Raw genomic sequence first — 24,810 nt, 5'->3', positions numbered from 1 at the left:
GAGCTTTGGGGGAAAAATAAATAAATAAAATTATAAAATATAAAAGAGAAGTCATTTAATATTTGGAAAAGTTCTCAAAAATCATCAAATTCTTTAATTTTACAGTAAGGAATACTACATTCCAGAGAGCCTAAGTACATTGTCACACACTAACCAGAAACAGACCTGGGCCTAGAACTCAGGTCTGAGTCACCTGACTTCTACTGGACCACACTCAAGGGAGCACCCCCTCTTCTTACTGGTAATTTCTAATATTAAGTTATTTTCAAAAGCACAGTTGAGAGAAATTGTACATAAATAAAACATGATTTTATATAAAAAAGTAGCAATTGCGACCCACAATTTCTATTCCATATGAGTGTTTACTTTCTTGTAGGTTTCTTGTTTTTAATACTAAGTCCATTTTGGTAACAAGAAAAAAGACATAATGTTTAGTTTCTTTAGTAACATAAAAAAAGCTTCTGTGGAAATTAAAAAGACATAACTAATGTCTCGTCTACTAAAGCAACTGAAGAGTATTATTTGATTTTAGGAAAGCACTGAGAGATTTTTTTAAAAATCATATCCACGTGACTATTAGTCCAGCCAGGCACATCTCCACATGACATCTCCTAGAGTGTGCAGTTTTCTGCTGGATCCAGCTATTGTCAGGCCCAATGCTCTGGCTGAGTAGAGAATGATGCCGCTTCTGAAAAGCATGTGCTCAGTTCCACTTCAAGGTTGATTGATGGAGAGACTAGGAAAGGAAAAGATGAAAATATAACCCTAACCAATGATGTAAAACACAAGATATGAACAGCCGTTAAAAGAATTCTCTATGAAATTGATCAATTCTACTATCACTACACCGGGCTATTTCCTATCAGTAATTTGACACATAAACAAATAGAATACTGTATTTAATGATATCAGTTCTTTTAGTTGTGTGCTTTTCCTTTTAAAACTACATATGCTTATATGTGTTTGCTTTATTTTCAGGTGGTGTCACCGTGTCAAGGCCTCGCGGGCAGGTGGGGCCTTCACTGAGGACCCCCAAGGCCCCCCCTAGGCCCAGTGGTTGTGCATGTGCCCTTGACCTCATGGGTTAAACCCAAGGCCGCAGGGCTCCCATAGTGGCCAGAGAAAGAAGGGTCCATGAGAGAGGTATGCTAGGGGCGCAGGCTGTGCCAACTTCCTCTTCTCAGGTCCCTGAGAGAGAGACAGAGAGAGAGAGAGTGAGAGAACCAGAGAGATCCCTGACCTCTGCATTGTTGCCTCCACTGTTAGTGCCTTGTCACACACCATCCTCCTTCCCCCAGCATCCCCATGCCACCCCTGGGAAGGCACCACCACTGGGAGGCCTGTTCCTGGTCACCGCCCTGCTGTCCCTTCAGGACCAGAACCTAGTACAGGGGAGTTGGTTCAGACAAATATTTACATGTCCCTCTCCATGAGAATTGTCTTCTGCCAGTCTCACATCCCAAACCCCACCCCCAACATCCTCCTTTGTCTTATCTGAAGATAGTATTTAAGAGGAGCATCTCTGCCATTCTTTTGAGAGACTCCATTTCTCACGTGTCTCCCATGTATACATGTTATGAGCCCAATTTAATCAGGCATGGATTCTTTTACTTGCCTATTTGCATCAGGAACATAATTACTAGTTAGATAATTAATTAGAGAATATTCATTGTGAATGAAAGATGTCATTTCTAATAACATAATGGAATTCCTTGAGGCTTTATTCTTGGCACATGTGTAGGATTAAGTCAGGACACACTGTGAGAGTGATAAATAAGTTCTGTATATTTTTCTTCTTCAAGTCCATGGATTTCAGCCACAGTTCATACCCATCTACTTTGCAACAATGAAAAACAATTAAACAATGACCTTGAATATTTTGCCCTCAGATTCATTAGTCTTTAAAGTATTAATTGAACAATTTAAATCTAGATGAGTGAAAGACTATGGAGACTTCTAGAATGTGACGTTAGGTCCTGTAGAATTGAAGAATTGTTTTTATAAAACATTTCTATTCCTTCTTATACCTTGACAATAATGTTACTCTGAATCTCTTTTAAAGAGGATAATGGCAGATTTACTTTAATTTGCACCCTTTTTAAGTACATTTACCTAATATGTCTCAGTCTCTTGAAAACTTTTATCTTTAGCTCAACCTTCATTTAAATCACCAGACCTATTTGATGAAGGCGACATGAACATTTACTCGAAAACTCCTCAGAAAATTACTAATTTAATCTGTACTTTGGACGATCCATTGTAAAACTCAAACTGGATTTACCAGGCCCCTCAAACGGCTCATAACTCTGTGTTTGTACATTTATCTGGGAAGATACTATCTGAAGGTAATTGTCCTTCCCAAATGTTTTCTTTAACTCAATCAGCAATACTTTCAAAGTTTTAATGAAAATGTGGTCAATTTGGTGAAATCCAAGTGACTTTTTTGTTTTTGCATGCCAATGAGATTAAGAAAATGAGTATTTTAATTATTGTTATTGATTTTAAAAATCAAAGATGAAGAAAACAAACTTCTTTGTCCAAAGACATTTCTGAAAATGAAATCGTCTGAATAACTGACAGCTAGCCCCCTGTTTTAACCACTAAACCATAAGAAATGTAATACCGTGGGCAAACACTTGAGCGTTGTCACCTGCAGGAGTCCCCAGCGCTGTTGCCCCATCAGGGCCATGGATCAGGGGAAGGAGCCAGTGGAGGGGAGTCAGCTGTGCCCTCAGCATCCTTCCTTCCTTGGTCAGAACCCAGTCCCAGCTGCTCCCTGTCTCATCTTCTGGGGAAGCAGAGAATTCTTCTGGAGACACAACACACTGGGTGTTAAGGATGTCATCGTTCTTTTATAAACAGATGTTAGATCGTGTAACGGGCTTCTCAGGACAGGAGAAGCCACCTCAAGGGAAGGCAGAACTTCTCCAGGAGCTGAAGGTCATCCAGGGAGAGCAGAGTCAAGGGCTGCACAGCATGAGCGCACTCCTGCTCTCCATATCATGGACACCTCGGTCCCCAATCCCCGACACCCCTCCCAGTGCCCCCGCCAAGGGTTCCTATTGTATCCTCAGAGTCCCGCATAAGCGCATGACCAGTGCTCAGAGTGGCAGAGGGGCCGGCGAGCTGGAGATCCCCGGGGCGCATGCACTGGGGGCAGAGACCCTGATGCGGAAGTGGTGGCCACTGGAGTTTGTGGGGGGGGTGCTCGGGCAGATTCTGGATCCTTCCTCCAGGATTTTCAGCGCGGGGAGCTTTCATTTCTGCAGTGTGGAGGAACACTGGGCAGGAGCGGCGGCGAGGTAGGCGGTGGGCAGTGGGCTCGGCGTGGAGAGCTCCACCACATATGGCGGGAGCGCGGTGTCTGGGGCGGCAGATGGGACCGGGGGCTGAGGCTGCTGGCTGGCTGCTTCAGGTGGGGGAGCCCAACCTCTGTCCCTTGGAGGAGCAGAAGAGTGCCGCTTGGCCAGCCTGTCCCTGTGCCTTGGTGGGTCCCCACCTCAGCGGGGACTCACCTTGGCAGGGCCTCCTGCCCACCCATCCGAGGTGCAGGGGGCGGCAGGGAGTCGCCTGCCTTGAGTGCCCGCCCTTGAATTCGCGCCACCCGAGACCCTGTCTAGGCCAGGTCGCGACATCTCTGGGTGAACGCTTTCCTTCGGAAGAGGGCCTGTGGTCAGCGCTCCTCTGCCTGACTCTGCTCAGGCTATTGGGCTCCTCATTGCCTTCATTAAACAAATGAACGGTTCCTACATCCTTGAGACCATCTTTATAGAAAAGCCTGATCGCATTCACGGTTTCTGATAATTGAGTGTATATTTGCAAGGTGAACTTTGAAGTCTGTGAATTGTTGTAAACTGCATTTAATGAAAGGAGATTTAAACAATCTTTGGTGCAAATTGTGTACCTTCCTAATACTAACTCACCTTCTGTTAACATAGACTGATGACTGATCAATTGATGACTGACATAATGTGAATGGAATTTTGGTTACAGTTGAAAAGATTTTCTTGGCAGTTGGTGCTAAAACTAAAATCGGATAAAGAGGAGGATTTTGGAAGTTGTATATAGTGTCTGTTTTGTCCCCGTACCCATTTAGAATTGTAAGAATTTAGATTTGGAAAGCCCATAGGACAAGAAGTTTGAAATTTTGATTTGACTGACAATGGGAAAGGTCAAAAGGTCAAATATGGTAGAATTTCATTTATATAATATTCTAGAAAAGATAAACCATAGGGAAAGGCAACAGATCGTTAGTTGTCATTAGTTTTCATATTTAGTTAATCATTTAATTTAATAGTTTAATCATTAGTTTTAATATTTCTTATTAAAAAAATACATGTTAATGATAGCATCCTAATTATGCTTTTGGATGATACCAGAAGTTAATAACCTATTAAATTCTGCAGTAGGAAGAAATGACATGTTGGTTTTTGGTGTCTTTGAAGTGTAAGTATTGGCGGTAATGAAACTTTTAAATGAGCTTTTTTGGATTCTGAACTACTGATATTTTTACTAGATCGTGTTGGACATGGCGTGTTACAAGTTTCAAAAGGCTCTTTAAATTATTGTAGCAGGCTGAAGCTATTAAATTATAATGTAAGCTCTTTATAGATGAAACAGGCAAAAATACAAAAAGCCATTCATCGATTTATCTTTGTTAAAAAAATCAAGTAAATCTTACCATATACATGAATGACTTTTGGCTAGACAGACCTGAACTTGACAAGATGGACTCATTGGTATGGGGAACTTCTTTTGGAATGTTAAAATGGGAGAGGATATATAAATTTTACCTGAGGGTGACCCAAGTCGTTATGGCAGGTTTAGTTGCTTTTACACTCTTTCTGAGTTATGATCTTGATTAAAAACCTGGTCATAGACATTCCAAGACATTTGGACCATTTTATGTATCAATATATTAAGATGTCTTATTTCTCTGATACTTTCTGATTTCAGGGTGTCTGGGAAAAACAGTTTCTCAACATAGGTACTTTGGAATATAATTTTTGATTGTTGACTTATTGAATCATAGAATTGTTGAGTTGGAAATAATTTTAGTGGTTTAGAGCCTAACCTCTTCAATTTCTAGGAAATGGAAAGTGAGGTTTCTTGAGTTAAGTCGTCCACAGTCAGACTGATGCTTTAGTGGCAGAGTTGGAACTAAATGCTCAGATGCTTGTCTCCAGATTCCTACTACAGTGCTCTCTGTGCTACATACTATTAAGTAGACAAACCAATGAGTTACCTTCTCCTATCATATACGTAGCCAGCAGGGTCGATTATTTCCCATATGCATTTCTTTCCTTTCTTTTTTAAATAACTACTAACCACAATTAATTTATTCCCCTGTCATGTTTAATGACTATCCTTCTGTGTGTCTCCTCGAGCACACGTGTGGACTCGCTAGAATGGACACCTGCCTGTGATTGGATTGTTGGGCCAGAGGCTGATGTGCATCTGCATCTTGACGAGCTGCAGCCAAATCATCCTCTGAAGTTTTAACAATTTGCATTCCCTCCAACATTGTTTGAGTCATCCTTGCCCTGGGAATTGTCAGATCGGCATTGTCAGATTTTTAAAATTTTGCCATTCTGAAGGGTGAGAAATGAAGTATTTGTTTTCCTCTTTGTACAACTGTTTTGACAAACGCATAGAGCTGTGCAACTACCAAAATTGAGATATGGAACAGTTCCAGCACCCAGAACTCCCTTGAGCTGCTCTTTTGTAGTCAACTCTTCCCCCAACCTTAACCCCTGGTGGCTAATGATCTCTTGTCTTTCTCTATGGTTTGTCTTTTCTGGAATATCATATAAATGGGATCCTACAGTATTTGGCCTTTTGAGACTGGTTTCTTTCATTTAGCATGATACATTTATTTGAGTGTTCATCCATGTTGTTGACTGTATCAGCAGTTCCTTCTGTTTTATTGCTGAATGTAGTATCCATTGTATGAATTTACCACTGTTTATCCATCCATCAGTTGAAGGACATGTGAGTTATTTTCAGTTTTGTCTTTTTGACTATGAATAAAGCTGCTATAAATCTTTATGATTTGAGAAGGCAAACAAGTTTTTGTATGAACATGTCTTCTTCTCCTGGGTAAGCACATAGAAGTGGAATTGCTGGGTCATATGGTATGTGCATGTTTAACTTTATTTTTAAAAACTCTTTGTGGTAACAAAGTCATGGCCCGCAAAGATGTCCTAATCCCTGGAACCTGGGAATACATTAGTTTACTTGGCAAAAGTGAATTAAATTTGCAGACGGAATTAAGGTTGCTGATCAACTGACTTTAAAATAGGGAGATTATCCTGGATTATCCAGGTGGGCCCAGTGCATCACAAAGGCCCTTAAAAGGGAAAGAGAAGCAGTAGAGTAGAGAAAAAGATAGAACAAGGGAAGCAGGGTGAGAGAGATGTCGAGTTCTTGGTTTTGAGGGTGGAGGAGGGGGGCCATAGGGTAAGGAATGTGGTGGTCTCTAGAAGCTTGAAAAGGCTAGGAAATGGATTAAGCTTTAAAGTCCCCCAAAAAGAACCTAGCTCTGCCAACACCTTGATTATAACCCAAAGAGACCCGTGTCAGACTGCTAACCTACAGAACTGTAAAACGATAAATCTGAGTTGATTTAAGCCATGAAATTTGTGCTGATTTGTTACAGCAGCATAACAAACTCCACTTTAAAACTGTTTTCCAAACAGGCTGAAGCACTTTGTGTTCCCACCAGCAATGTAGGAGTGTTCCAGTTACTTTCCGTCCTCATTAACACCTGGTATGGTCAACCTCTTTAATTCTAGTCATTCCAGTATGTACATAGCAGGATCTCAATGTGGTTTTTATGTGCTTTTTCTCGTGATTAACGACCTTGAACATCTTTTCATGTGCTTTTTTGCCATCTGTGCATCTTCTTTGGTGAAGTGTCCAAATCTGTGCCCATTTTAAACTGGGATTTTCTTATTGCCGAGTTTTGAGAGTTCTTTATAGTCCTGTCAGATATGTGATTTGCAAAGGTCTTCTCCCAGTCTGTGGCTTGCCTTCTCCAGCCTCCCACGAGTGTTTTTGTAACGTCTGTGTAACTTAACTCGAGAGGTTTCACATGACCTTATCTTCCTTCAGTGGGAAACAGAGTGAAGTTGGAGCACCTGAGTCCAATCAGACCTTGATCAGAGTTGGATCTGGGTCTCAGTTTTAGTAAACCCAGGCCTTCCACTTTCCCCCTGTTCCTGTTTGCGGTGCTCCCCTCCCCCACACAGGGATCTGGTCCTAAGTCTGGTAGATCTCTGTCTCCTCAGGTTTGGGAGCCCACAGAAAACCTAGCTACGCCCATCAGACATCTCCGTGTAGCTCTCCAGCCTCCTACCTTACATTGTTCACAATATGGCAAATTCCCGGAAGGTCACACTAGCAGTATGTTTGACTTAGGCCACTTCCACCACTTCTGGAGGTTTCGCTTTGCTTTGTGGAAGCTTTTGGCCTATTTCCCCAGATACCTATGTGGCCCCAAAACTTAACACAGGTGCTGTGAGGAAGAGCAGTTGTGTGTCTGAGAGCCATTCCTCAAAATAACTTCCTACCCCATCTCTCTTCCTTCCAGCTCTAAAGGATTACATTCCTAAGCAAGGTTTTGAATGTAATACCATGTCGGTCCTTGAGAAGGAATCTCACATTACCTTGAGAGGGAACTTTCTGATCCCAGCTTCTAAGTAGATCCCTAGAAACAAGGTTGCATATGAGTGGAAATCATTACTACAACTGAGCTGAACTATGAATAACACCTATTCCTGAAAATAACTTCGTGCCAGTCTCTCTTCCTTCCAGATCATAAGGCCCACCTTCCTCAACCTCGTTTGGAACATATTGCCATTTCCGGCCTTGAAAAGGAACCACATATTCCTTTAAGAAGGCACTTTCTGATCACTGCTTCTAAGTATATGTCCAGGAACAAGATTCTCTGTAAGTGGCAATCGTTAGTACAACTGAGCTATTCTATGAATAGCATCAATTCCTGGAAAAAAACTTCATGCTCAATCTCTCTTACTTCCAGCTCGTAAGTACCACCTTCCTCGACCAAGTTTGGAACATATTGCTGTTTCAGGCCTTCAGAAGGAATTTCACATTTCTTTGAGAAGTCACTTTCTGATCCTGGGGTTATCTAAATGTCTAGGAACAAGTTTGTATATGAGTGGCAATCATTACTACACCTGAGTTAATCCATGTGTAAAACTCCTTCATGAAACTGTCATTGTGCCCAGTCTCTCTTCCTTCCATCCAGTAAGGATCACAAACCTAAGCCAGGTTTGGAACATATTGTGATTTGGGGCCCTGAGAAGGAATGTCACATTCCTTTGCAAAGGCCCTTTGTGTGCCTGACCTGTATGTAGATTACTATGAACAAGTTTGCATATGAGTGGCAATCATGACTACAGGAGCTAAAGTATGTATAACAGCCATCCCTGGAAATCACTTTGTGCCTAATCTCTCTTCCTTTATCTCATCAGAATCGGCTTGCTCAACCATTTTTGGAACATTATGCTACTTGGGGCCTTGAGAAGGAACCTCATAGGGTCCAGCACCATGGTGTAGTGGTTAAGTGTGCACCCTCTGTTGCTGGTGGCCCAGGTTTGGATACCGGGCACACACCGACACACAACTTGTCTGACCATGCTATGGTGGCATCCCACATCAAGTGGAGGAAGATCGCGATGGATGTTAGGTCTGGGACAGCCTTGCTCAGCAATTACAGGAGGATTGGCATGGCCGTTCACTCAGGGCTGATCTTACTCACAAAGAAAAAAGAGAAGAAACCACATATTCCTTTCAGAAGGAAGCTTCTTATCCCGGCTTCTAAGTAGAAGTCTAGGAACAAGTTTGTATATGTTTGGCAATTATTGATACAGCTGAGCTAAACTGTGACTAACAGCCATTCCTGGAAATTACTTCATGCCCAAACTCTCTTCATTCCGGCTCATAAGGACCATCTTCATCAACCAGGTTTGGAACATAGTGTCCTCTCAGGTCTTTCACATTCTTTTGAGAACAGATTCTCTGATACCAGCTTCTAAGTAGATATCTAGGAACAAGTTTGTATAGGCGTGACTGTCATTACTGGGGCTGACAATGTTGATACAACACCCATTCCTGGAAATCACTTTGTGCCTAATCTCTCTTCCTTTCATCTCGTAAGGATCACAAACCTAAACCAGATTTGGACCATAATGCCATTTTGGTCCTTAAGAAGGAGTCTCACATTGTTTTCAGAAGGAATGTTCTGATCCTGGCTTTTATGTAGATGTCTAGGAAGAAGTTTGTATATGATTGGCAATCATTACTACAGTTGAGGTAAACTTCATATAGCACCCATTCCGGGAAGTAACTTTGTGCCTAATCTCTCTTCCTTCCCTCTCATAAAGATCACAAACCTAAACCAGATTTCGAAGATATTGTCATTTCGCACCTGGACAACAAATCTCACATTCCCTTGAGAAGGCACTTTTAAAAAGTGTATAACACCTAATCCCTGAAATAACTTTGTGCATAATCTCTCTTCCTCCCATGTTGTAAAGATCACTTTCCTCACCCAGGTTTGGAACATAATGCCATTTCTGGACCTGAGAATTAATCTCACTTTCCCTTGAGAAGGAAATTTCTGATGCAGGCTTCTAAGTAGAAGTCCATGGACAAGTTTCTATATGAGTGACACTCATTCCTAGAGCTTCACAGAAGTATGAGTAACGCCCATTCCTGGAAATAAATTTGTGCCTAACCTCTCTTCTTTCCATCTTGTAATGGTGAAAAACCTGAACCCAGTTTGGAGCATAATGCCATTTTGTGCCCTGAGAATGAATCTCATACTCCTTTGCTAAGGCACTTTCTCAACCCCCTTGTAAGTAACAGTCTGGGAACAAGTAGCTATATGAGTGGTAATCATTACTACAACTGAGCTAACCTATGCATATCACCTGTCTCTGGACATGACTTCGTGCCCAATCTCCCTTCCTTCCAGCTGCTACAAATCTCCTTCCAAAAGCAGGTTTATAAACAGTGCCATGTAGGGCCTTGAGGCAGGATCACTCTCAAATGCCTTGGAGAACACAATTTCTTTTCCGGGTTTGAATGTAGATGATATGAAACACCTTGGTATCTGAGAGGCATTCATTACTACAGCTGAGTTGAACTATGTATTACAACCATTCCTGATAGTAACTTCATGCCCAATGTGTCTTCCTTCCAGCTCCTAAGGATCGCCTTCCCAAAGCAGGTTTTGCACAGGGCCATGTAGGGCCTTGAGAGAGAATCTCACGCACATGCCTTAGAGAAGGAACTTTCTTATCCCGGTTTGTAAGTTGATGGTAAGAAACATCTTTCTGAGTGGCATAACTACTACAGCTGAGCTAAACCATGCATAGCACCAGTTCCTGGAACAAAGTTCAGGCCCAATATCCCTTCCTTCCGGTACATGAGGATTGCCTTATGAAGGAGGGTATGGAATGAGGACCATGTAGTGCCTTGAGACACTCTGACTCACAAGCCATAGAGAGCACACTTACTGATAGCGGATTCTAAGTTGATGGTTAGGATCATGTTTGTATCTGAGTGGCAAGAATTGCTACAGCTGAGCTAAACTAAGTATAACACTCATTCCTGGAAATGACTAAGTGCCCAATCTCCCTTCCTTCCAACTCCTAAGGATCGCCTTCTCAAAACAGGTTTGGAAACAGGACTGTGTATTGTCTTGAGACAGCATCTCACTCATAAGCCATTGACAGCACGTTTTCTCGTACTACATTCTAAGTAGATGGCTAGAAGCATGTTTGTATCTGAGTGGCAGGCATTATTACAGCTGAGCTAAAGTAAGTATAACTCCCATTCCTGGAAATTACTCTCTGCCCAATCTCCCTTCCTTCCAGCTCCAAAGGGTCACCTTCCCAAAGCAGGTATGGAAACAGGGCTGTGTAGGGCCTTGACACATGATCACTCTCAAATGCCTTAGGGAACGGAATTTCTTATCCTGGGTTGGAAGTAGATGGTTAGAAACATCTTTGTTTGTGAGTGGCAATCATTACTACAGCTGAGTAAAACTATGTATAAGACCCATTCCTGGAAACAACTTGGTGCCCAATCTCCCTTTCTCCCAGCTCCTAAAGATCGCCACCCAAAACCAGGTTGTGCACAGGGCCATGGAGGGCCTTGAGAGAGGATTTCACACACATGTCTTAGGCAAGGCACTTTCTTATCTCGGCTTGTAAGTAGATGGAAAGAAACATCTTTCTATCTGAGTGGTAATCACTACTAAAGCTGAGTTAAACTATGTATAACTCCCATTCCTGGAAAAAACTTCTTGCCAGATCTCCCTTCCTTCCAGCGCATAAGGATCGCCTTGGCAAGCAGGTTTACACAGGCCCATGAAGGGCCTTGGGAGACAATCTCACTCACATGATTTAGAGGAGGCACTTTTTTATCCCGGCTTGTATTTAGATGGTAAGAGACATCCTTGTTTCTGAGTGGCAATCACTACTACAACTCGGATAAACTATGTATAGAACCCATTCCTGGAAGTAACTTCATGCTCCATCTCTCTTCCTTCCCACTCCTAAAGATCACCTTCCCAAAAAGGTTTTCCACAGGCCCACATAGGGCCTTCAGAGAGAATCTCACTCACATGCCTTAGAGAGGGCACTTTCTTATCCTGGAAAGTAAGTAGCTGTTATCAAACATCTTTCTATCTTTGTGGCAATCACTACTAGAGCTGAGTGAAATGATGGATACCAGCCATTCCTGGAAGTAACTTCATGCCCAATCTCCTTTCCTTGCAGCTCCTAAAGATTGCCTTCCCAAGGAAAGTTGTGCACAGCGCCATGTAGGGCCTTGAGACAGAATCTCAGTCTAATTCCTTAGAGAAGGCACTTTCTTATCCTGGCTTGTGAGAAGATGGTAAGAAACATCTTGGTATCTGAGGGGCAATCACTACTACAGCTGAGTTAAACTATGGATAACGTCCATTCCTGGAAGTACCTTCATGCCCCATCTTCCTTCCTTCCACCTGCTAATGATCACCTTCTGAAAGGAGGTTTGGAAACAGGGCCGTGGAGTTCCTAGAGACAGGAACACTCTCAAATTCCTTAGAGAACACACTATCTTCTCTCAGTTTGTAAGTTGACAGAAAGAAACATCTTTGTATCCAAGTGTGAATCATTACTAGCTTTCGGGTTAAGGTTCGTGTTAGAGTTTGTGTTAGGGATCGGGTTAGGTTTAGGGTTAGGATTAGGGTTCGGGTTGGGCTGTGGTTAGGGTTAAGGTTAGGCTTAGGGTTCAGGTTAGGTTTTGTGTACTGGTTTGGTTTAGGTTTAGGGCTAGGATTGGGATCAGGATTAGGTTTAGGTTTAGCTTTTGGGTTCGGGTTTGGGTTAGGGTTATTGTTAGGGTTACTGTCAAGGTTATGGTTGGGTTCCACTTAGGGTTAGGGTCAGGGTGTGGGTTAGAGTTCAGGCTGGTTTATGGTTAGGGTTGCATTTAGGATTTGGGTTAATGTTAGACTTAGGATTCTGGTTAGTGTTAGGGCTGGGTTAGAGTTAGGGTTCAGGTTTGAGTTAGGGTTAGGCTTAGGGTAAGTGTTACTGCTTGCTTAGAATTAGGGTTATCGTTGCCTTCCCATTAGGGTTAAGGTTTGGTTATTGTTAGTTTTCAGGTTATGGTTAGGGTTATGGTTCTGGTTAGGGTTTACTTTAGTGTTAGTGTTAGGGTTAGGGTTGGGGTTAGGGTTAGGGTTCTGGTTAGGGTTAGAGTTAGGGTGCTTGTACTGCTTTGGTTAGGTTTAGGGTTAGAGTTAGCCTTCAGGTCAGTGGTCGGGTTAGCTTTAGTTTAAGGTTAGTGCTAGGGTTCAGGTTAGGGTTAGGGTTAGGTTTAGTGGTCTGGTTAGTGTTGTAGTTAGAGTTAGGATTACGGTGAGGGTTAGGGTGAGGGTTAGGGTTAGGTTCTGTTCAGTCTTCAGGTTAGGGTTAGGGTTAGGGATCGGTTTATGGTACGAGTTAGGGTTAGGCTTCGAGTTAGGGTTAGGGTTAGGTTACTGGTCTGGTTAGTGTTGGAGTTAGAGTTAGGATTGTGGTTATGGTTAGGGTTAGGTTCTGGTCAGTCTTCAGGTTAGGTTTAGGGTTAGGGATCAGTTTATGGTACGAGTTAGGGTTAGGCTTCGTGTTAGGCTTAGGGTTAGGTTTAGGGGTATGTTTGGTTTTGTGTTCTAGTTAGGGATAGAATTTGGGTTATGGTTAGGGGTCTGGTTCTGGTTCAGATTAAATTTAGCGTTAGTGTTCATGTTGGGGTTAGGGTTCGAGTTCGGGTTAGTGTTAGCATTAGGGTTGGGTTTCAGGTTAGGGTGAGGATTAGGGTTAGGTTTCTGGACAGAGTTAGGGTTAGGGTTACTGTTATGGTTAGGCTTAGCCTCTGTTTCGGTTACAGTTAGGTTTAAGTTTAGGGTTCAGGTTAGGGGTCTGGTTAGTGTTAGGGTCAGGGTTCCAGCACCTGTTTTCTTTAGGCTTAAATTTAGTGTTAGGGTTTAGGGTTAGGGCTAGTGTTCGTGTTAAGTTTAGGGTTAGAGTTTGCATGAGGGTTAGGGTTAGGTTTAGGATTAGTGTTAGGTTTAGTGTTTGCATTAGGGTTGGTGTTAGGCTTTGTTTTTGGGATCTGGGAAGTTTTAGGGTTAAGGTTGGGTTTTGGATTAGTGATAGGGTTACTGCTATGGTTTGGATTATGCTTAGGAAAAGGTTTAGGGCTAGGTTTAGGGTTGGGTTAGGTTAGGGTTAGGGTTATAGTTCGGGTTACGGTTAGTGTTAGTTTTCAGGCTAGGGTTATGGTTAGGGTTAGGTTTAGGGTTAGGCTTAGGGTTACTGTCAAGGTTAGGGTTAGGGTTAGGTTTAGTGCAAGGGTTAGGGTTCAGATTTGGCTTAGGGTTATGGTTAGGTGTAGGATTAGAGTTAGTGGTCTGATTGGGGTTCTGGTTTCAGTTCGGTTTCGGAACTCAGGTTAGGCTTAGAGTTAGGTTAAGCTTAGGCTTCGGGTTAGGGTTAGGGTTTGGGTTCACGTTAGGATTAGGGTTAGTGTTCGGGTTAGAGTTCGGGTTTGTGTTTGAGTTACATTTAACGGTAGGTTGGGGTCATGCTTTGGGTTACAGTTATCATTTGGTTCATGTTAGGGTTTGGGTTAGGTTTATGCTTAGGTGTAGGGTCTGGTTAGGTTCAGGGTTAGTGTTTGGGTCAGGGTTTAGTTGCGTTAGAGCTAGTGTTTGCTTTAGGTTTAGGATTAGTTTTGGGGTTAGGCTAAGGGTTCAGGTTAGAGTTATGTTAGGGTTAGGGTTCGGGTTCGGGTTAGTAATTGGGTTGAAATGCGGTTTAGTGTTAGGTTTTGGGTTAGGATTTGGGTTAGATTTAGGGTACCGGTTAGGGTTAGGGTTATGGTGCGAGTTAGTGTTAGGGTTTGAGTTCGGTTTAGGGTTTGATTTAGGGTTAGCTTTAGTGTTAGGGTTCACGTGGGTTAGGGTTAGTGTTCTTGTTAGGGTTATTGGTAGGTAGAGGTTTAGGGTTAGGTTTGGAGTTAAGGTTAGTGTTCATGTTAAGTTTACTGTTTGGATTAGGGTTAGGTTTCGGGTTAGGATTAGGGTTGGGTTAGATTCAGGGTTAGGATTAGGGTTATGGTTTAAGTTAGGTTTAGCGATAGTGTGAGGGTTAACGTTAGGGTTCAGTTTCAGGTTACGTTTAGTGTTAGATTCAGGGTTTGGGTTCAGGTTAGGGCTAGGGTTGGGTTCGCGTTAGGGTTCTGCTTAGGCTTATGGTTTTGCTTAGGTTTAGGTTTAGTGTTATAGTTAGTGTTCAGATTAGGGATAGGGTTAAAGTTCGGGTTCGGGATCTGCTTAGGATTAGGATTAGGGTGTGGTTTCTTGTTAGGGTTAGCACTAGGGTTCAGGTTGGGTTTAACATTATGGTTAGGTTTAGGGTTAGGGTTATGGTTAGCTTTACGACTCCGGTTGTGGATAGGTTAATGATTCACGTTAATGTTATGGTTAGGGTTAGTGTTAGGTTTAGGGTTGGGATTAAGGTTAGGTTTATTGTTGGTGTTAGGTTTCTGGTTAGGGTTAGGGTTAGGATTCAGCTACATGTTAGGTTAGTCTTCAGATTCAGTTTACGGTTAGGGTTATGATCAGGTTAGGGTTAGTGTTACTGTTGGGGTTAGGGTTAGCGTTAGGGTTCTGTTTAGGGCAAGGCATACTATTCGGGTTAGTGTTAGTGTTAGGGTTAGGATTCAGTTTCAGTTTACAGTTAGGATTGCATTCAGGTTAGGTATTAGGGACAGGCTTAGTGTTCGGGTTAGCTTTATGGATTCTGTTAGGGTTCTGTTTCAGTTTAGAATTAGCATTCAGGCTCTAGTTATGGTTAGGGTTAGTTGTTCGGTACCGTTTAGACTTAGCATTCAGACACGGGTTAGCGTTAATGTTCTGTTTACACTAAGGGTGAGGGTTCTGGTAAAGGTTAGGGTTATCTTTAGAGTTCGGTTCAGTTTGGGCTACAGGTAGTTTGGGTCAGTGTTAGGTTTAGGCTATGGTTTGGGTTCTGTTTAGGGTTAGGGTTAGGTTTCAGGTTCGGTTTAGATTTAGGGTTTTGTTTCAGTTAGGGTTGTATTAAGGGTTAGGGTTCAGTTTAGGCTTAGTATTAGCAAGTGGGTTAGTGTTAGTCTTATGTTTAGAGTTAGGGTTAGGGTTTCAGTTATGGATAGGTTGTGGGTTCGTGGTTGGGTTAAGGTTAAGGTTAACCCTAACCTTGGGCACTTGGAGGTCCAGGGTTTTACTAATCCAGAGAAGAGGCTGGGACCTGTCGCCTGAAGGGCACATCAAGGGTGTCCCCAAATCCTTAGGCTTTGTCCTGCTTGGGCCAAACTCACTGCATTGCCATATGCCTGTCTCCACACTTGTGACTCTACAGAGACTTTCCTCTACCTGGCTGGAGTCGAAAAGTGTGGACGTGGGGTGAGGCCATGGTTTGGTCATTCCAGGAAGAAATGAGGTCCAGGACGAAGCAGCTGGCCCCAGCAGAGGCTTGACCTCGCACCCCAGTCTGCCTTGGCAGCCAGGGCCAGACTACCACTTCCAAAGTAGGGAAGTGGCTGGTGACCTGAGTGCGTGTGGGGGGATAGGAGGGAGATAATAGCTGAAGCCAAGTCAAGAAGGGCAGTATTCCTTCTTCACCTGCACGTGGCAGGTGTGAGAGAGAGCGCCACTTGGTCAGAGACCAGTGGGCAGGCGAGGCATTCAATGAGGACCCCTGAGGCCCGGTGGCCGTGCATGCGCCCTGGGCCTGACATATTGAACCCAAGCCCTCAGGGCTCCCAGAGAGACCAGAGAAAGATGGGCCCATGGGAGAGGTAGGCAAGGTGGGCAGGTTGAGCCCACATCTCTCCTCAGGTCCTTGAGAGAGAGAGAGAGAGAAACAGAGAGAGAGAGAGATCCCTGAACTATGAGTCGCTGCCTCCACCACTGGTACCAACTCACACACCATCACACTTCCCCCACCACCCCCATAACCGCCCCTGGACCAGCCCCACCACAGAGAGGTTGGTTCCTTGTCACTTCCATGCTGTCCGTTCGGGACCTGATGCCAGAGCAGGGGAAAACGTTCAGACAAAGTTTTCCATGTCACTATCCATGAGAATGGTGTTCTTCCCCTATCAAATCTGAAAACCCCACCCCAAACATCCCCTTTGTCTTGAGCTGAAGATAGTATCTAAGAGGAGAATCTCTGCCATTGTGTTGAGAGACTCAGTTTCCCTTGTTTCTCCCATCTACACATGTTGTTAAGATTGAGATTATTTTCTCCAGCTAACGTGTACTGTTAATGCTTTGTCCAGCCATAAGAAATTTAAGGGAAAGGGCAGAAGAGGGTTCTCTCTCTGCCCCCGAGAGCCCTGAGCTGGGTCCTTTCCTCAGACCTGGCCAGGGACAGCCCATACCCAGACGCCATCTCCCGGGGCATCCCAGGAAAGGCTCACCATCAGCCCCCACCCTCTCGCCACTGCCAATTCCATCGTCCTCCCTCAGGATGCCTGGACAGGTCAGAGACCCGGGTCTGGGAGGCAGCTAGATCCCAGGTCTGGCACACCGGTTACAAGGCAGCTTTCACCTCTGACGGTGCCCAGCACATGCCCCAGAAAACTTGGTGGCAGGCCCCGGGCTCTTTCCTCCGGAACATGTCCCCTTGGAAGGGGCCTGGCCAAGAAGTGTGGTCCTGCTGGCCAGCCGGCCAACTTGGGACAAAGTAGGCGAGCTGAGCCATCCTTCCAGTTGCCCTGGGCTTGGCACTGGCGACCTCAGGAAGAGGTACTCACTGGTGACCTTCATCGTGGATTTCTCCCCAGAGCCGTGGCCTGGGCACTAGGAAGGCCAGGCCCTCCCGACTCCAGAGAAGAGGCTGGGACCTGCTGCCAGAAGGGCTTTCCCAGTGTGGCCCCGGCTACCTGGGCCTGTGGCCTGCTGGGACCACACTCACTGCTTTGCCATATGCCTGTTTCGGTCCTTCAGACTCCACAGAGCCTCTCCTCCACCTGGCTGGAGTTGACAAGTGCAGGCGTGGGGTGAGGCCATGGTTTTGTCTTTCCAGGAAGAAATGAGGCCTGGCATGAAGCAGCTGGCTGAGGCAGAACCTTGACCTTGCACCCCAGTCCGCCTTTGGCTACCAGGGCTGACCACCACTTCCAAAGAAGGGAAGCATCCGGCGAGCTGAGTGAAAGTGGTCGAATGGGAGGGAGACAACAGCTGAAGCCAAGTCAAGAAGGGTGGTGTTCCTTCTTCACCTTCAACTGGCAGGCGCAAAAGAGCGCCCCACCTGGTCTCAGCCTTGTGGGCGGGCGGGGCCTTCACTGTGGACCCTTGAGGCCCAACTGCTGTGCATGCGCCCTTGGCCTGAGTGGTTGAACTCAAGCCGCAGGTCTCCCAGAGCGGCCAGAAGAAAAAATGGCCCACGGGAGAGGTAGGCGAGGTGGGCAGGGTGCGTCTCCCCTCCTCTCCTCAGGGCCCCGAAAGAGGGAGACACAGAGAGAGCCAGAGAGACGGAGAGAGAGAGAGATCCCTGACCTCTCTAGATTTCAGGTTAGAGTTAGGGTTCAGTTTAGCTTTGGGTATGATCAAGTTATTGTCAGGGTTAGTGTTACCGTTGGGGTTAGGGTTCGGGTTAGCGTTAGGGTTAGTGTTCTGGGTAGGGTTAGGGTTTGGGCTTGGTACAGGTTTGTTTTACATGTAGGGTTAGGTTTAAAATTTAGGGTTACAGTTAGGGTTAGGATTAGGGTCAGTGGTCTGGTTCAGTTTAGTGTTAGAGTTAATATTAGGTTTCCAGTTAGAGTTAGAGTTAGGGTTACGGTTAGGTTTAGTGTTAGTGGTGGTTTTCCGGTTAGGGTCAGGGTTAGGGTTTGGTTTCGGTATCAGTTTAGGCTCAGTGTTATGGTCGGGTTAGGCTTCAGGTTAGGGTTAGGTTTCGGGTTCAGGTTAGGGTTCTTGTTAGGCTTAGGATTCAGGTTAGGCTTCGGGTTAGGTTTAGGTTTAGGCTTAGTATTAGGATTAAGGTTATGATTAGGTTTCAGGTTCGGGAAAGTCTTAACTTTAGCATTAGGTTTCTTGTTAGGGTTAGGGTTAGAGTTAGGGCTAGGTTTAGGTTTAGGGTTAAGGTTGGGTTCAGATTATGGTTAGGGTTAGGGTTAGGTTTATTTTCGGATTAGGGTTAGTGTTAAAGTTAGGGTTCAATTTAGGCTTAGAGTTAGGGCTAGGGTTAGGGTTATGGTTGGGTTTGGATTAGGGTTCGGGTTCGGGTTAGTGTTAGCATTTGGGTTAGAATTATGGTTAGAGCTCAGGTTAGGGTTAGGGTTAGCAGGAGGGTTCAGTTTAGGGTAAGGTTATTTTTAGTGTTGGGGGTAGTGTTTGAGTTACGGTTAGGGTTCAGTTTCAGGATCTGGTTAGAGTTGGAGTTAGAGTCAGGCTAGGATTAGGGTTATAGTTAGGGTTACGGTACGGTTTAGGGCTGCTGGTGGTTATGGTTAATATTCCTGTTATGTTTAGGGTTAGGTAAAGTTAGGGTTGTTTTCGGGTTAGAGTTAGGGTTAGGTTTCAGGTTCCTGTTCCAGATAGCGTTAGGGTTATGTTTTGCTTTTTTGTCATGGTTAGGATTAGGCTTACTGTTAGGGTTATGTTAACGTTTAGGATGAGGTTAGTGTTTGGCTTAGGGTTAGGGTTAGAGTTTGGGTTCTCCATGGGGTTAGAGTAACGGTCACATTAGGCTTTGGGTTTGTGTTAATTTTAGGGAAAGTGTTAAGGTTGGGGTTAGAGTCAAGGTTAGGTTTGGGGTTTGTGTTAAGGTTAGGGTTATTGTTAGGGTTTGGGTTAGGTTTAAGCTTAGGGTTAGGGCTAGGTTTAGGGTTAGTTTTGGATTAGGGATAGGGCTGGGTTTAGGTTGGGTTTGAGTTCGAGTTAGGGTTAGCTTTAGAATTCAGGTTGGGCTTAGGGTAAAAGTTAGTTTTCGCATTCAAGTTAGCATTATGGTTACATTTAGGATTCAGGTTGGGGTTAACATTAGGGTTAGGGTTAGGTTTTGGCTTAGGGTTCAGGTTAGGGTTATGGTTAGAGTTAGTGTTAGGGTTAGGATCAGAGTTAGATTGAAGGTTAGTGTTGGGTTCGGGTTAGGGTTAGCGTTAGGTTTAATGTTAGGTTTAGTGTTTGGTTTAGGGTTATGGTTAGTGTTTGGTGTTGGTATCAGGTTAGGTTTACTGTTAGGGTTCAGGTTAGCGTTGGAGTTAGGGTTAGGGTTAGGGTTAGTGTTCACCTTAGGGTTAGGTTTAGTTTTAGGGGAAGGGTTGGGTTCTGGTTTGGTTTAAGGCTAGGGTTCCGTTTAGGGTTAGGCTTCCAGTTCATGTTCATGTTAGAGTTAGGATTAGGGTTACTGTGAGGTTTAGGCTTAGGTTTATTGTGAGGTTTGCCTTCGGATTAGGGTTAGGTTTAGGTTTTGGTTGGGGATAAGAATAGGTTTAAGGTTAGTGTCGGATTAGGCTTTGGGTTAGGGTTACTTTTGGGGTCCGGTTCAGGGTTAGGTTAGGCTTATGCTTATGACTAGGTTTAGGGTTAGGGTTGGATTAGGGTTACTGTTAGGGTTCATGTTAGGGTAAGGGTTATGTTTAGTCTTAGGGTTAGTGTTCAGATTAGGGTTAGGGTTAGCTTTCAGGTTTGGGTTAGAGTTAGGATTAGCCATAGGGTTTGTGTTAGGGTTAGGACTAGGGTTCTGGTTAGAGTTGGTTTCAGGTTAGGGTTTGGGTTAGGGTTTGGGTGAAGATTATTGTTAGTGTTAGGGTTAGTGTTGATGTTATGGTTAGGATTAGGGTTAGGGTATGGCTTCAGGTTCAAGTTTGGATTAAAGTTAACATTAGGGTCGGGTTAATTTTAGGGTTAGGATTTGGGTTAAGGATAGGTTTAGGGTTCGGATTTGGGTTAGGATTATGGTTATCGTTAAGGTTTGGGTTAGGGTTGGTATTGGGTTGGCTTATGGTTAGGGTTAGGTTCATGTTAGGCTTAGGTTTAGGTTTAGAATTAGTGTTCAGATTAGCGTTAGGGTTATGTTTCGGGTTCGGGTTAGGGTTAGTATTAGCGGTAGGTTTGGTGTTATGGTAATGGCTACGTTTCAAGTTAGGGTTGTGTTTGGGTTAGGATTAGGTTTCGGTTGAGCTTTAGGGTTAGGGTTAGGGTTAGGGTTAGGGTTGGGATTATGCTTGGGATTAGGTTTTGGATTCGGGTTATAGTTAGGCTTAGGGTTAGTGCTAGGTTTAGGGTTCAGTTTAGGATTAAGTTTAGAGTCCAGCTTAGTGTGAGGGCTAGTGTTCTGGTTAGGTTTAGGGTTAGGGTTCAGGTACGGGTTACTGTTAACGTTAGGTTTCATGTTAGAGTAAAGTTTATGGTTAGAATTAGGGTTAGGGCTAAAGTTAGGGTTAGGATTGGGTTGGCTTAGTGTTAGCATTAGGGTTAGGGTGAGGTTTAGAGTTAGGTTTAGTGTTCGGGTTAGGTTTAGATTTAGGATTCGGGTTCAGGTTAGGGTTAGGGTTACTGGTAGGGTTTGTGTTATGTTTAGGCTTAGAGTTAAGGGTAGGTTTAGGATTACTGTTGGCTTTGGTTAGGGTTCTGTTTAGGCTTATGTTTAGGATTAGTGTTAGGTTTCATGATAGTGTTAGGGTGAGGGTTACTGTTTGGGTTAAGGTTAGGCTTATCTTTGGATTTCAGTTAGATTTAAGGTTTGTGTTTACGTTAGGGTTCGTTTTAGGGTTACTGTTAGGGTTAGGGTTAGAGTTCAGGTTACGGTTAGGGTTAGGTTTCAGGTTAGTGTTAGGGTTGGTGTTGGGGTTAGGGCTACGGTTATGTGTATGGTTAGTTTTAGGCTTAGGGTAATGGTACCGGTTTTATTTAGGGTTAATGTTAGTGTTAGGGTTTAGGGTTAGGGTTAGGATTAGGGTTAGTTTCCGGTTAGGGTTAGGGTTAGGGTTTGCGTTAAGATTAGTGTTAGTGTTAAGTTTAGGTTTAGGGTTCAGGTTCAGGTTAGGTTTAGCATTAGGGTGGGGTTATGTTTTGGGTTATGGTTATGATTTAGTTCGGGTTAAGGTTTGGGTTAGGGTTAGGCTTAGGGTTACGGTTCATGTTAGGGTTAGGGGTAGTGCTCAGGTTAGGGGTTGGTTGACTTAGGGCTAAGGTTTGGTTTAGGTTTAGGGTTAGTTCTAGTGTTAGAGTAAGTGTTTGGGTTAGGGTTAGATTAGGATTAGAGTTCTGGTTAGTGTTAGTATTTGGGTCTGGGTTCAGTTTAGGGTTAGCATTCAGGTTAGTCTTCGGGTTAGGGTTAGGGTACGTGTTAGGCTTAGGATTATGGTGTGGGTTAGTGTTGTGGTTCGGGTTAGGGTTAGGGTTCAGGTTCGGGTTAGGGTTAAGGTTAGTGTTTGGGTCAGGGATACAGTTCTGGTTAGGGTTTGGGTTAGGTTTAGTGTTTGGTTTTGCTTTGGGTTTAGGGTGTGGGTTACTGTTAGTTTTAGGGTTTGCGTTAGGTTTAGGGATATATTTAGTGTTATGTTTAGGGTTAGGGCCATTTCTAGTGTTAGTGCTAAGATTAGGATTAGTTCTAGGACTTGGTGAATGTTTACAGTTCTTTCTAGAGCCAGGGTTATTGTCAGGTCTAGGACTGGTTTAGGGTTAGGTCCAGGGCAAAGGGTAGGCTTGGTGTTACAATTAGGGTTAGAGTTATTGTTGGTTAGGGCTAAGGTTAGGGTTAGGGTTAGTGTAAGGGTTAGGGCCACTGCTAGTGTGAATGCTAAGGTTAGGGTTATGTCTAAGGCTTGGACAAGCATTAAGGTGTGGGCTAGGGCTAGTTTGAGCGTCAGATCTAGGACAATATGAGGGTTAGAATTAGGGTTAAGGTTAGCTTTAGGGTGAGGTTTACCGTTTGGGTTAGAGTTAGCATTTCTTAGGAGTAGGGAAGGGTTACTCTTCGGGCTAGGGCTGGGTTATGATTAGATAGTTCTGGGTTATGGTTTGATAGGGCTAGGATTAGTGTTATGGTTATTATTAGTGTTATTGGAGGTGGTCTGAGTTTCGGTTAAGATTAGGTTTAGCAATAGGTGTAGGATTAGGAATAGGGCTAGGTTTTGTGTTAGGACTGGTTTAGGGCTATAGCAATGGCTAAGGTTAGGGTTACGGTTGGGTTACATGTAGGGTTAGGGTGAAAGTAAGGGGTGGGGGTAGTGTTAGGGTTAGTGTTATGACAAAAGTTATCTACTTGCTGAACTCACCAAGAAAACCTACACTTGAAGTGTCTATGATCATCTTCTTAAGTGGCTTTAAATACACTGCAGTTCAGTCTGTATTCAGGGTCTCACTAAAATATCATGATGACCATTATTTCTTAACACAGCTTGCCAATATCTGTCAGTAACATCTTCATATAAAATTTAATGATCATAAACACTTCAAGTGTTCCTTACAGCTACTTGCAAAGTAGGTTTAGCAGGGATGTTTTCTTTTATATCAGGAAGGAAGCCTGAGTGCATGCAATCAACTGCAAAGATGAAAAGGCACTTTACAATATGATCCTAAAAAGCTAAAAGGAAGTATTTTCCTCCACAGAGAACTTGCATGTAATGGATGTTACAGATATTCCCTTGCAGCTGCAGTGCAAGTTTACAAGCTCTCAAAGGAGGATCCTGCTTAAAGCTCCTTGCCAGCTGAGTTCAGCAAGTAGTTTCTTGCATTACATAGGAGAGAGAGTCAGAGCGACAGTCGTTAACTACGATGATGGAAAAGGCAATTTGCAGGAGGATATTATACACATACCAGCGGAGATTTTCTCCATGTTTGACATTCATTTTATGGATGTTACAGATACTCTCTCCCAGCTGTAGTGACAAGTTTAAAAGCCCTCCAAGGAGGGGCTGACTTACAGCTACAGGGCTGTTGAGTTCAGAACGGGTGTTCTTTCATTATATTTGAGGGAAAGCCTGAGTGCAGGCCATGAAGATCAATGATTGAAAAGTTCACTCATCAAGATGATCCTCAACAACTAAAATGTGTTTTTTTCCACCGTGTATGTTATTTCAATGAATGTTATAGATATTTTCTCCCCGCAGTAGAGAAAAGCTTAAAAGCTCTCTTCGGAAGATCTTACTTACAGCTGATGGCAACCTTTGCTCAGTAAGAATATTCTCTCTTATATTTGAGAGAGAACCTGAGTAAATGTCGTGAGCTTCAATGTTTGAAAAAGTACTTTTCAGTGCAGATGCTAAACAGGGACAAGCAAGAGTTTTTCTCCAGAATGTGTTTTTCATCAATGGATCTTATAGATATTCTCTTCCTTGTGTAGTGAAAAGTTTAAGCCCTCTCATAGGAAGATGCTCCCTAACAGCTACTGGCAAAGCAAGTTCAACAAGCACATTCTTTCGTTCCATGTAAGAGAAAGCCTGAATCAAAGACGCGAACTGCAACCTTTGAAAAGGGACTTTTCAAGACGATCATAAACAGATAAAAAAAAGGAGTTTTTCTTCACACTGTACTTTCATTGAATGGATGTTACAGATAAGCTGTAATAGTTGTCGTGAAAAGTATAAAAGGTCTCATTAGAGTATGTTCCTTAGAGCTACTGGCAAGCTGAGTTCAGCAGAAGTGCTCTTTCAATACATTGGATAGAAACCTGAGTGTAGGCTATTAACATCATATTTGTGATATCAGTCATGTGTCCTTAGATTACTCATATATTTATGTGTGACATCACACCCATTGTTATGAGTGACATCACATGAATAGTGTGACATCAACCCCACTGCTATCTGTGACATCAGTGACATGTAAATTGCAACGTCACACCCATTGTGTTCATGTGATATCACACCCTATGTTATGCGTGATATTACACACTTGGTTATGGGTGACATCACACCCCTTTGTGTGTGTGTGACAACATCCTCCTTGCGTGTCACATCTCATCAATTTTGAATGACATCAACCTTGTCATATGATATCAAACCATTAGTATGTGTGGTGTCACTCCCAGTATTATGTATGACATCACACCAATTGTGTGTGGCATCATTCTGATAGTGTTTGACATCACTCTAATGGTGTGTGACATGGCTCACATTTTGTGTCTGACATCACTCCAATCGTTACATGTGACATCAACCCATTTTGGTACATCACACACCTTGAGTGTGGTAACACTGGGCTAGACGGTCACACCTCTCAAATTGTGTGATATCACTGCCATTGTGTGTGGT

At 43.6% G+C, this 24,810-nt stretch overlaps 2 long non-coding RNA genes across 3 annotated transcripts in view; one reads left to right on the top strand and one right to left on the bottom strand.

Annotated features, from left to right (window-relative positions):
- Nucleotides 1-1,128: 1,128 nt before the first annotated feature.
- The window catches only part of LOC131403671 (uncharacterized), a 47,622-nt gene continuing 23,940 nt past the window's right edge, over nt 1,129-24,810 (bottom strand). The window contains exons 1-3 of one of the 2 annotated variants that reach the window (XR_009219465.1): nt 2,906-2,970; nt 2,624-2,809; nt 1,129-1,188 (exon numbers count right to left, since the gene is read on the bottom strand). This is a non-coding gene — a long non-coding RNA (uncharacterized LOC131403671). Of the gene's footprint in view, nt 1,189-2,623; nt 2,810-2,905; nt 2,971-24,810 lie in introns of those variants that run through there. The other variant, XR_009219466.1, reaches the window with a different exon arrangement.
- Nucleotides 3,259-24,810, top strand: part of LOC131403672 (uncharacterized) — a 47,622-nt gene continuing 26,070 nt past the window's right edge. Inside the window, exon 1 of the long non-coding RNA XR_009219469.1 lies at nt 3,259-3,302. This is a non-coding gene — a long non-coding RNA (uncharacterized LOC131403672). The remainder of the gene's footprint in view (nt 3,303-24,810) is intronic.

The sequence above is a fragment of the Diceros bicornis genome, unplaced genomic scaffold, assembly GCF_020826845.1.
Source record: "Diceros bicornis minor isolate mBicDic1 unplaced genomic scaffold, mDicBic1.mat.cur scaffold_77_ctg1, whole genome shotgun sequence".
Classification (NCBI taxonomy): domain Eukaryota; kingdom Metazoa; phylum Chordata; class Mammalia; order Perissodactyla; family Rhinocerotidae; genus Diceros; species Diceros bicornis.
The sequence above is the reverse complement of the archived record's forward strand: the minus strand, read 5'-3'. Positions and strand labels throughout refer to the sequence as shown.